The sequence below is a fragment of the Halichoeres trimaculatus genome, unplaced genomic scaffold, assembly GCF_033239565.1.
Source record: "Halichoeres trimaculatus isolate MK-OKI-2021-1 unplaced genomic scaffold, fHalTri1.1 fHalTri1_scaffold_10, whole genome shotgun sequence".
NCBI lineage: Eukaryota > Metazoa > Chordata > Actinopteri > Labriformes > Labridae > Halichoeres > Halichoeres trimaculatus.
Window position 1 is genome coordinate 37,334,568 of NW_027437187.1, and position 13,382 is coordinate 37,347,949.

A 13,382-nucleotide genomic window follows, 5' to 3' on the forward strand; every position below is an offset into this window, starting at 1 on the left:
CTGTGAAGTGACACCAGAGAATAAAACCTAAAGGAAAGGAGCTTTAGAAAAAAAAAAATGTTGACAATTTTTTTTATTTAACAGCAGAATTGAACACAATATGATACTATTTTTGATGATTGACTTTTATATAACCACCCTGAACAGGAAAGTGGTAAAAAAAAATGGACGGATGGATCAAGGGCTGTGAGAAGTTAGGCGTCAGTGTCGTGCACCGCAACATAGAGGTCCGAAAGAAAATATTGATACAGAGATATATCAGGATACTTTGACCCTTGATTAAGTATTGATATTTCAACTCCTAAAAGAGATGAGTACTCCTCACATCTGAAGCGATATGGTTCCGATGCCCGGTACCTGGCACTCAGTACCAGTACCCAACAGTACCAATTTTCGGTACTTTTTTATTTGTTTATGTGGTAAAAAAATATTAATTTGTTAGATAATATAATAAAAAATGTCAATTCAACAAATTTATTCTTCATTATTTAACCTTGTAACGTTGTGTTCATGTGCAGCATGGAAAATCCCCTTCTCTTAAACTCCCTCACAGTCACAAGGATGGGTTTAGATATCTAAACATGGTACCTTTTGGTTCTAGGTGAAGTGGTACATGGTACTTTTGACAGCCTTGTCTGCCCTGGAGTAAAAAAGATACACATTTTAAGTTTCTTGAAATAAAAAATGTTTTAATGGAAAAAGCTAACCGAGTGAATTTTCTCACCTGTTTGTCAGATTTTGCTCTAATGAAATATTTATCATGAGAAATGAGACGCTCAGACGTGCTCAGATATCTGTTTTTACAGAGCGGCTTTGTCTCCTGTTCGTCTCTCGTCTTTGCAGAGTTTGACAGATTTCCAGATTCCTCTTATTTAATCTTTGTCTCTGCTGCAGGATCTCACCTGGACCTGGATCTCTGCCCTGTTCACGTTAAAGACCGTGTATTTCTCCTCATGCTGCTGTAAAAGTCGAGCTGTCGGAGCGATTATGAAAATGATTGGTCCTCTCTCCTCGCTCAGACTGGCTGTGGTTTCCCGCTGTGGCTCATGAAAAATGAAGGAGCTCTTTGTTTGTTTACGTGTTGGTCTGTCGGTGAGGCTGCACGCCGCTGATTAGCTGAGCGAGGTCACTGTGAAGGTCAAGGGGAGACGCAGGCTGTTATCTAACCTGTACTGTAAACACACACACACATATATATATATATCCAGGTTGTTAAGGTGAATGCGTGTAGCTACAGGTATTGTTGGCTTTGTGCATCATTGTCAGACGGTTTGTTTGTGAGTTTTCCCGCTCAGAGCTGTGTCCTCCACACGTCGACTGTGATGGTTTAATGTTTGGTCCAGAGAGCTTCGTTCTTCACTTTCAGGGTGTTTTATGTCGTGCAGCCAATTTCTCCAATTTCTTGTTCATTAAAAGGGCATATTATAGGTTTTTTTTTCAATTAACACTTAACATGGTCTGATTATGGCAGCAGAATAAGTCAAACACTGGTTTTGTATCTTATTCAACAAAAAATGGCAGAGATTTAGCCAGAAATTTGGCTCCTAGCTCGGCTCCTGGTGGCAGACGTAAACAAGGATTGTCAGAGATTCAACGGAAACGTGAGCTGAGCAGCGTAGCTAAGTCTTGGTTTTCTGACTCTGGATCAGTGGATGGACTCTGATAGACCTCTCTGTCTGTCTCTCTATGGGTTTTATTGCTTGTGCAGAGCTGCTAATGACATGAAACAGTTAAGACAAAACAGTGAACACAATTCTAAAAAGAGTGAGAATCTAGTGAATAATTGTCGAAACAAGATTTTTTTAAATAATTAATGGAGTTGTAAATGTGATGTCTTAGTTTTGAATAAACTTACAAAACTATCAAAAACTGAATTTTCCATATTTTGCAAAACTTAAAAAAAAATTAGAATTTAAAAAAATTACATAAAATCTTAGAAATAAATCAAAACTTTTGAAAAAATTTTGAATCATTGCATTCTTTATTTAAAATTTAACAATTTGTTCTTGTTTTTTTTTTTTTGAAATTTTACAAAAATTGTGAAAATCCCAAAAAAAAATAAATCAAAATGAAAATTTAATAAATTTGCAAAAAAAAAAAAAATCAATACTTGAAAGAATACTTGAATTTAATAACATATATTGATTAAACCACTAAACTTGTAATTTTTTGTTTGCTTGTTTCTTGCAACATATTAAGCATGTTTATTAAACTGGCAATTCAAAGAATCCATCCACACAAAAATAAAAAAAAATGTTTTCTTCCAGATTTGCCTTTTGTAGATTTATTTTTTTTTATTATATAAATATGCAAAAAAATTCAACAAATTTTGAAAATTGAAAAGTTTAAAAAATATTTGAAGAATCAAAAATTTGCAAAATCTTAAGAAAATTTAAATAAAATGGATTTGCAAATTTTTTAAGTATTTTGTAAATTTTAAAAATTTGTAAAAAAAAAAAAAAAAAAGTTACAACTTTTCTAACAACTTTAAAATTTGCAATCTTTTTAAAGAAAATTCAAGTTGAAAAAAATTGCACAATTTTTTTAATTAATTTTTAAAATAAATAAAAATTACTAAATTTGCAACATTAAAATTTTTTTGAAGAAAAACCTGTTTCCTAACATACACTGATAATATGTTCAACCCATAATTTTTTGTTGTTTGCTAATGTCTTGCACATATCAATCATGTATATTAATCCGGCACGTTGTAAGTGAAATGAATCCATCCACACAGAATTAAAATCAGTATTTTCTTCCAGATTAGTCTTTTTGTAGATTTATCTCCCCAGAGGTGTCTTCAATATTTTTCAAAGCTACAAAGAGCTAATAAAATGTGGAGCTAACGCGTGGAGCTAACGTGTGGAGCTAACGTGAGGAGCTAACAGTGTGGAGTTAACAGTTTGGAGCTAACGTGTGGAGCTAACGTGAGGAGCTAACAGTGTGGAGTTAACAGTTTGGAGCTAACGTGTGGAGCTAACGTGAGGAGCTAACAGTGTGGAGTTAACAGTTTGGAGCTAACGTGTGGAGCTAACGTGAGGGGCTAACAGTGTGGAGTTAACAGTTTGGAGCTAACGTGTGGAGCTAACGTGAGGGGCTAACAGTGTGGAGTTAACAGTTTGGAGCTAACGTGTGGAGTTAACAGTTTGGAGCTAACGTGTGGAGCTAACATGTGGAGCTAACGTGTGGAGCTAACGTGTGGAGCTAACGTGTGGAGCTAGCGTGTGTAGCGCTGAGGAGAGAGCAGAGATGGAGGAGGATGGATTTGGTGTGTGGATGTTTTTGTGTGTGCGCCCTGCAGGGGGCACGTTGTGAGTGGGAGAGCATCAGGCCCCACTTCTGTCCTCTGGGCTGATGGCCCTCTGCTACGATAACTCACAGCGAGGACACGACTCGCCTCAGCCCACACACACACACACACACACACACACACACTCTCGCCTGCCCTCGGAAGGAGAAATCTCCCAAAATACACACACACTTCTTCACACAGAGACACACATTCACACTCTGCCACTGAGGCAGTCTCCTGCGCTCCACACGCACACACATTTCTCACACTCCTCGTTACAGGAGCTGTGGTTACTCCTGCTCTCCTCAGCCTCTGTCCTGAGGTCTGGAAGTCGCTTTTTTTCATGCTGCAGCTCCTGCAGCTCCTGCAGCTCCTGCAGCTCACGCACGCAGCACATCATTACCTCCACCTCCCTCACATCCACTCAGCGCCTCAGGATCTCCACACGGCACCAAACTCCCCTCAAAGCGCCAGCAGAGCAGCATCCCACGCTCTCTTTAGCCTTAGGCCCTGCAGTCCAGACACACTCAGCTTCCTCTGGAGCTTTCTGGAAATCCTGTTAGCCCTGCTCTCCCTGACGCCTCTGCTTCCCCTGCTTCCCCTGCTCTGTGTGGTTTTTTATGTGGTGGTGTTGAAACTCGAGATGCTAGCTGGAGCCAGTAAAGCCCGTGGCTGGGTGGGTGTCTAATCAAGGGTGGCAAATTGGATCAGGCCTGGATATTAAGTGAAATGACCTCCCTGGAGCAGCAGGAGAACAATGCAGAGCTCTTAACTTTACAACACAAGTTATCAAAGGTTATCCTGAAGCACACGTTCACCAGCGTCAGCTTTAAGAAACCAAAAGTTTGTGTAATGACACCACATTTAAAGATATTTTTGTTGTTAACACTAATGAAAACAACTGGGAACAGAAAATGCACATCCCCAATAATGTTCACAAACTACCTGACAAACGAGGTGCATTAAAAACAAACTGGGGCCTAAAAACGAGCTGTGAGGAACCCCAGAGGTACTCGTTATCTGCTGCAGTGACTAATGACTCTCCTGCTCCAACAGGGGGCAGTATGAAGCCTTAAACAAGCACAATACCCGGTCTTTGAACACAGCTCTTAACATCTTATCACCTGTAAACCTGCGGGTTTTTTAATAGTTAATATTGATGTTAATCATCAATACCCTGTGTAGGAAAAATAAAAATTCTCTGTTTCAATACATTTTTTAAAGCTACAAGGAGCCACTGCAAAGGAGTCAAAGAGCCATATAAGGGTCCAGAGCCACAGGTTGAAGACCCTTGTGGAATAATAACAAGACTACAGCAGGATTACTCTTGTCCTACTAATCTCAAGAAGTTTTTTGTGTTTTTAAATTGTGAATTTGATGTCTTTATGTTTTATTTTTGATAAATTTGCAAATCTTTTAAAAAAAAAAATTGAAAAATTTGAAATGTCATAAATTTTTCAATATTTGGAAAATTAATGAAATTTTAACAAGTTGTAAACCTCTTCCAAAAATTTTAAAATTGAAAAAATAAATTACAAGAGTTCTTTGAAAATATTAAATTGAAAAATGTGCAAAAATTGAGTTAAAAAAATTCCCAAAATTTTGATAAATTTGTTAAAAAAAGTTGCATTTAATAATTTAATAATAATATTTTAATATAATAATAATAATAATAATAATAATAATAACAATAACAATAATAATAATAATAATAATAATAACAAAATTTGGAAATGCTTTCTTAATTTATAAAATGTCAGAAAATTAATATTCAAAAATTTAAACAGGGCAAATTTGCAAATAAGATAAAGAATGTTATTTCAAAACTTTGCCTAAATTACCAAAAACTGTTACCGGAAAAAATACATTTAAAACTAACAAATAATAATTTATCACAAAATTATCTAAAATCATAAAATTTTCAAATTTGCAAAAATTGGCAAATATAATAATAATAATAATAATAATAATAATAATAATAATAATAATAATAATAATAATAATAATTACAAAATTTGGATTTTTTTTTTTATTGTCAAAAGTAAGAAAATTGAAATAAAATAAATAAATAAATAAATAAATAAATAAATAAATATATAAATAAATAAATAAATAAATAAATAGGAAAAAAAAAACAAAAATTTTTGAATTGAATTTTTATTTCATGTCAATGTTTTAGTCATCATTACCCTCCTAAAGTAAAATAACAATTCTCTATTTCAGTTATATTTCTAAAGAACAAGGAGCCACTGCAGAGGAGTCAAAGAGCCACAGGTTGAAGACCCTTGTTGTATAATAACAAGACTACAGCAAGGTTACTCTTGAAATCTGAGGAATTAGCCCCAAAGAATAAAATAATGGGATTAAGAACACATGCTGGGTTACAGATAATCTGTGAGGACAGATCCTGCACTGATGGATTGTGGGAGTTTGGGAGCGTTTTGTGTCAGAGGGCAGGAACGCTTCTCTGAGGTTTCATGAAGCTGTGAAGAAACGGAGCTCATGTGTCAGCGCGCTGTCGTCGGTTTGTTGCTGCCTCCCCGGCCTCGTTTGTTTGTGTGCCATCATTAGTCATCACTGCTCAGTTCAAACACACACACACACACACACACACACACACACACCCCTCCCCCATCACGAGACTGACAGCAGGACCCAAAGAAATCCTGTTTGGCCCAGTGACATGCAGAGTGATGTCATCCTCATAAACACACACACACGCTCACGTTCAGTCACACAAAACAAATGTGCTCTCACGAGGCGCCGCGGGACATGGAGTCCTGCACACACTCTGATGTGTGTCTATAGGTGTGTGTCCGTCAAACCCCTCTGCCTTCACACACACACACACACGCACACACACAGACGTGTGTTTCCCTCTCTCTTTGGGCGCCTCAGTAATTAAATGCATCATTTATAAAAAGCAGCAGAGGCAGGAGATGGCGAGAGCACGAAGCACACCTGTGCATTTCTGCCGATGGCGTGTTGTGTAATCACGCCGTTTTTTTCCTATGGAATTACATTAGCAGCCACGGCGCCGTGCTGAAGGCTCCGCCCACCTGGAGTGACACACAGCGACTCCACGTTTTGTCAGCAGGCGCCTCATTGTACATGGCATGCTGTCTGCAGGAAGAAACACTCAGGCTCTCCCTTTCTCTGCACTCCACTGCACGCTGCACACACACACACACACACACACACACACACACACACACACACACACACACACACACACACACACACACACACACACACACGTATTGACCCACACCTGAGGCACAGAGCATGGCAGGTTATTAAGAAGTAAATAAAGCTGGATGAGTTGCTCTCTGGAGATGTGAGGGGGTCACATGGTCTACGTGGTGTGGGTGTAGCGTATGGATCTGGGTTCTGGTTTTAGGATGAGGTGGAGCTGCGTATGGATCTGGGTGCTGGCTTTAGGATGAGGTGGAGCTGCAGACCGACCGGGGAGCAAAGTAAGCAAACACTCATGAAGCGGTCTAAATATAGCCCAGCATCTCAGAGTCTGCAGGTAAACAGAGTCACACAGGCAGAGGGAGGCTTACGTTAGCAGAGCTACAGTCCGGCATGCTAACATGCACAAAAACACCACACAACAAGACGCCAGCTCTCATCTGTGCCTCTTTACATCTGGGTAGTAGATCACAGTCTGTATAATACATGGATAAAGTCTCTGTGAGTATCTAACCTCAATTCTTTCAAGTTGGCATGAGGTAAAGAGGTGAGCTTTTAGACCTGCGCCTCTTTGACTCCTCTGCAGTGGCTCCTTGTAGCTTTAAAAAAAGAGATTATTTCTTTTTCTTCCAGAGGGTATTGATGATTAAAGACACTGACACTAAATAAAATCCTGTGTTAACATTTAGTTGAACTAAATCTTCATCCCATCTGTCAATAAAGCCTGCCACCGCTCTACTTCACCTCCTACAACATCAACAGCCCACCAACTTTCCATGCACCTGTGGCTAACCTCAAGTTTTACAGCCCTGGGAAGATAACTACATCTACAAAAAGACTCATCTGGAAGAAGATACTGATGAAAAAAGGAAAAGGAGGAGTTAACCAATATAATCAATAAATATCATTAACTTTAAGAATTATTTTAAAAATTAAGAATTTATAGAAAATTTGTTAAATTCGGTTTTTCTTTTCTTTTTAAGAATAATTTAATTACTAAATTTTTCAGATTTTTCTGGAATGTGTTAACATTTCAGTTTTGTTTATTTTTTTGAGTATTTTTGGCAGACTTTTTGAATTTTTTTTCATATTTTCAAATTTGGGACACAAATTTAAATTTTGAAGCTTTTTCACATTTTAGAAATTTTTTACAAATTTCAAATTGTTGACATGCTACAAATTTTACAATTTTTTTTTTTCTTTTTAGATTTTTAAGCTTATTTTTTTGCAAACTTTTTGCATATAATTTCTGTGTAATTTTTTTCAATTTTGGGATACAAATTCGGAACTTATTGAAGCTTTTGCAAATTTTAGGAATTTTTACAAATTTCAAATTGTTGACTTGCTACAAACTTTGCACATTTTTTAAATTTTGTTTATTTGTTTTTTGTTCAGATTTTTAGTATTTTTTATTTTTGCAAACTTTTTGAATTTTATTTTATTTATTTATTTATTTTTTCAAATATGGGGAAAATGTAAAATTTTTTAAGCTTTGCAAATTTTTGAAAAATAAAAAAAAAATCCAATTTTTGACTTGCTACAAATTTTGTTTATCTTTTTAATTGATTTTGTTTGTGAAAAAATTAGCAATTTTTAAATTATTTTGATTTTTTTTTTTGTTGTTTTTTTACAATTTATTGAAATGTCATAAATTTTGCCTTTTTTAAATTTATGCAATTATTTTTTGTAAATTTCCAACATATTAAAAATGAAAAAAACAAGACATCAGGTATTAAAATTTCTAATCAAAAAGAACTCCTCTTTTTGGTAATTTTTCACTTCATTTTTACAATGTTCAAAATCTTAAATATTTTTTTGTTTTAATTGTGCAGATAAAGGAGACAGACAGACCTTGGTGTTTGAGGTCCAAGCTCTGCATTGAGCATGAGCCAGTTAGAAGATCTGATAAAGATCTTGTGTTATATTTTTAGAACACAGTGTTTTAATCAGTTCTCGGACAGATTCAGGGATTTTTCCAACAGATGAATATGTAGAGGTTTGAAAATCTGCAGAATACCCCCTCACAAAACTCCTTCAGTAGATTTACAACAGGAGACAAAAAAATCAAGCGTTAGTTTTTCCAGAGCTGCAGAGCTCAGCAGCGTTAGGCCACTGTGTGTTTGACCACAGCTCACTCATGCAACTTGAAATAATCGTCTTGTTTTTGTGATTTCATCCATGAGAAGCTGCAGCTCAGTGTGAGCGAGTGTTTCAGAGAGTGTGAGCGCAGAGACGAGGTGCAGCTTCCTCTGAGCTGGATGACGGCGTGCCAACGATCAAACGCTGTATCGCTTTGGCCGAATGCAGCTCACATGCTAGAGCGGAGCGGAGAGACGCAGGACTCTAAAGTTTCATCCAGAGTGGCGTCCCAGATATCTGCCAACTGTCCCGTCAGAGTCAGAGACACAATCGACTTAATTGGCGCCGTGTGTTGACATGGACGAGGAGCTGGACCGCGCTTGTCAGCAGCGCTGCACAAACACACGCTCAGGACGGAGAGAGATGTTCGGATACAGATTCACATGTCAACAAGCAGATCATGGATTAGACACACAGGCATGAACATACAGGGATTATATAAGCTGCTATAAAAATAGATAAACAACATAAAGTATGTTCACAGGAGGCAATTCAATCCCTATATCCAGGTCTGATTTCCAGTTTCACTGTCATCAAAGTTTTAATCCTTAAAAGAAACCTAAAGTAATGTTTGGTTTGTCCTCATAGATCAGGGGTCTGCAACTTTTACTTTGATAGGAGCCATTTTTCCTCAGCTCACCTGGATTAAAGTCAATCAGGAGCCACAAAATCTACTTTTTTATCTTCACCATAAAGACAAAGAAGTGGATAAAATTATGTACATAGTAAAACTCGAGTGAATAATTATCTAAACAAGGAGGTTATAGTGTTTGTAAAATCGTACATGTAGTGTCTTTTTATTTTATTATTTTTATTGAATTCAGAAACATTTATAAAAGAAAAAGGAAAATTTCATAAATTTGCAAAATTTATAAACCTCAATAAATAGTAAAAATTACAAAAATTCGCAAATTTTGTGCAAAAGTTCCCTAAATAGTATTTTCAAAGAAATTTACAAAAGTTTTAAAAAATTGCAAAAAAAATTGTAAAAAAGAAATGGAATTTAAATAATTTGTACTTTTTTCTTTTTCTTTTTAATTTTCCAAATTTGTCGTTTTGTAGATTTAGGTTCAAATTTGAAAAAAATTGAAATTTCTAAATAATGCAAAAATCTCTTAAATTTGAAAAATAGAAAAATCGTTAAAAAAAAATTTAAATAATTTTTTTTAAGTTTTCAAATTTTTTACTTAAAAAAAAAAAAAATCAAATAATTTGCAAAAATTTGCAGAATTTTTGAAAAATTTGGAAATTTTATTCCAAGTTTGAAAGAATGTTAAAAAATTAAATTCAAAAAGTTTGCAAATCTTTCAAAAAAAAAATGCAAAAAAAAAAAAAGAAAAAAAACATTTTAAAACTTACTGGGAGCCACAGCAAAGGAGTTTTCATTAGGCTCCTGAGCCACAGGTTGAAGACCTTTGTTTTAGAAGAAGTCTGTTTTGAAATACACTGGACTTTTGTTTCTAAACTTGCATGAGCAAATTTCTAAAAATTATAATCAAATAGGCCTGCAAGGTTGGTTCACTTCAAACCTTTACCTTCAAGCTCAAAGGCCCCTCAGCAGGAAAACACCATCACTGAGAGTCCAGCCTGAGGAACTCTTTGGCATCTGCCTGCCTTGATCTGGTCAGTTTTCTGAAAATTTCCAATCGAAGCAGCCCAGGGATTTTTTTGACCTTACATCATGAAGCTACGGCAGAATCTGTTTTCCCACCAAGCGTGCAGAGCGGCCACTGATTGGACTGACTGTACCTGTGCATGTTTGAGTGTCTGGATTTACTCCATGCTTTCATTCACTTTGTTCATAGCCTGACTCAACCCAGCTTCCTTCAGTTAGGATCAGGTGAAGAGGCGGGCTTTCAGACTTTTTACAGACAGATACATGGGGCCCACCTGTCGGTCAGATCAGCCGTGACTCATGAGGATTCTGCAGTTTTCAAAACTTCTACATCAGATTCAGGTTTTAAGACCAGTAACTGTCACTAAGAGATGAGCAACTACAACACAAAACAAAGGGAGGAGGAAGAAAACTGTGAGGGGAGACGGGGGAGACGGGTACAGCCTGGTTAACATGAATGTGAACTGACACAGAGAGGAGAGGCTGAAATGAGTGAGTGAAACGAGTGAGGAAAGATGACACAGTTGGAGGAGCCTGGCCAGGAAAACAATCGCAGTAGTTTGACCAGAGTGGCCTGTCTCATCACTCCCACACGTTAAGGAGGAGACACGTCATCTGAACAACAAGACGCTAACAATCCTCCAACCCTGTGTGTTCGTTTTCTCTGACGTCCAGAAGGTGTTGTCCATCCGCCTCCTGCCTGGAGAGGCGTGAAGAGGCAGCGCTGTGAGAGGAACGGACTGCAAAGAGAGCATCCTCTGAAAACAACCATTAAAGAGAGGTATGCTGCTCCAGCGGGGCGCTAACATGGAGAAAAGCTAACACTGCTGGATGCTCAGACTGAGCGTGTGCAGGTTTTTAAACCTCTACATGTTCATCTGTTAGAGGAATCCCTGAATCTGTCTGTGAGCTGAGCAAAACAGCTTTAAACAGCATTTAGACATTTATTGAGTCGGCCTACTTCACAGCAGGACCTGGAAAAACTGGTCCAGGCTTTTATCTTTAGTAACCCCGATTAACTGTAACAGCGTCTTTACAGGCCACAAAATCTACTTTGTCTCTACTTTAAAAGACAAAAAAGTGGATAAAATTCTAAACATAGGAAAATATCGAGTGAATAATTATCAAAACAACGAGTTTTTGTATTTGGAAAATTGTTCATGTGACGCCTTAGTTTTTTTTTATATTAATGAATTTGCAAAAATTTAAAAAAGTAAAAGAAAAAGAAAAATTGTAATATCAAAAATAAGAAAAAATTGCAAATTTTTCAAACAAAAAGATAAATTTAAAAAATTCTGCAAAATTCCCCAAAAACTGCATTTTTTAACGAAATCACAAAAATTTAACGAAATTACAAAAATTTGCAAAAATTTGCAAAATTGTTTAAAATTGGAATTAAAATAATTTGTACCTTTTTATTTTTCTTTTTTCTTCTTTTAATCTGTATTCAGGATTTGTCTTTTTGTATATTCAGTTTCAAATTCCAAAATAAAGGAAATCTAAAAAAAAATGTTAAAATCTAATAAATTTGCAAGAAAAAAAAAAAGAAAAAATAATGAAATTTCAAAAATTTCACATTTTTTAAAACTTTCAAAAAATTTGCATTTTTTTAAGTGACTTCAAATATTTTTTTTTTAAAAATTGACAAAATTGCAGAATTTTTGAAAATTTTGATTTTTTTTTTTAGAAATTTGAAACAATGCCAAAAATGAAATTAAAAAATTTGCATAAATAAAAAAAAAAAAAAATCCAGTCAGACAGCTGCGGGCGCTCAAGTCCCCACTAAGAGCAAGAAAGTGGATCACATCAGTCCAGCTCTGAGGTCTTTAAACTGGCTTCCTGTTTGTCAGAGGATAGAGTTTGAAACACTCCTGTTGGTTTACAAAGCTCTGAATGGATCAGGGTCAAAATGTGTCTTTTTATGATCTTTTGATCCCATATGAACCATCAAAACTTAGCTGGATCTGGATCTGGTCTGCTTTTAGTCCCCAGAGTCAGAACCAAACATGGAGAGGCAGCGTTCAGCTTCTATTCTCCAAATATCTGGAACAAACTGCCAGAAAACATCAGGTCTGCTGAAACACGCTGCTCCTTTACATCCAGGTTTGTTTGTTTTCTGTTTTGTTTTGTTTTTCTGTATTTTATTTCTAATCTGCTTTTACCTGTTTTTTCATTGTTTTCTTTTAATATGTTATTTCTGTGAAGCACTTTGAATTGCCTTGCTGAAATGTGCTATATAAATAAACTTGCCTTGCCTTTAATGCTCTGCATATAGATTTTTGGCATTTCAAAAAATTCCACAAAAAATATCTACAAATTTGAAAATTTTTTAAGTTTCACAAATTTTCTTGTATTTCTAAAAATTTTTATATTTAAGCAAATTTTTGAAATGTCAAAATCTTTAAAAATTATGCAAATTTATTCAAATTTTTTAAAAGACATCACCTGTTGGATTTTATTTATATCAAAACATTTTATTTAGATATTTATTCACTAGTTTGCACACTTTTTTGTCTTTATTGTGAAGATAAAGTAGATTTTGTGGCTCCTGAATGACTTTAATCCAGGTGAGCTGAGGGAAAACTAAAGTTTGCAGACCCCCGATCTGAGGGTTTGTTATGGTCTTACCATAAATACATTCAACTGGGAACTAAAAACGTACGTTACAAATTACATTTACAAAGCATCTTTACAAACGAGCTGCATAAAGAAAGTTAATGGGCCTGGAAATGAGCCGTGAGGAACCCCAGAGGAGCTTGTTATCTGCCGCGGTGACTAAAGACTCCTGTTTTAACAGAGCAGCTTCTGGTGGAGCTCTGACCCAGAGATCCCCACCCTGCGCTTAAGGCGGTGAATTAAAATTGTATGATGGACTGTGTCAAAAGCCGCGCTCCGTCCTGGACGAATGGGGAGAGAGCGATCTGCACGTGCCGCTCCACAGAGGTCGTTCGTTTGTGCGGTGTCACAACCCAAAATGATCGGCTCGATTCTTAAAACTGATGGAGACTTTCACAAGCTGCTGAGGAGGGTTATGGTTCACCGTCTGCGCCGTGTTTCCTCCTGAAGCGCCGTATGAATGGAGGAAGTGGGAGGGAAGCGATGGCGAAGAAGACTGGTCTTTTATTTAAGAGGGAGAAGACT

At 36.3% G+C, this 13,382-nt stretch overlaps 1 pseudogene; it reads right to left on the minus strand.

Annotated features, from left to right (window-relative positions):
* Positions 1-13,382, minus strand: part of LOC141796310 (copine-8-like) — a 149,103-nt pseudogene that overhangs the window by 93,287 nt on the left and 42,434 nt on the right.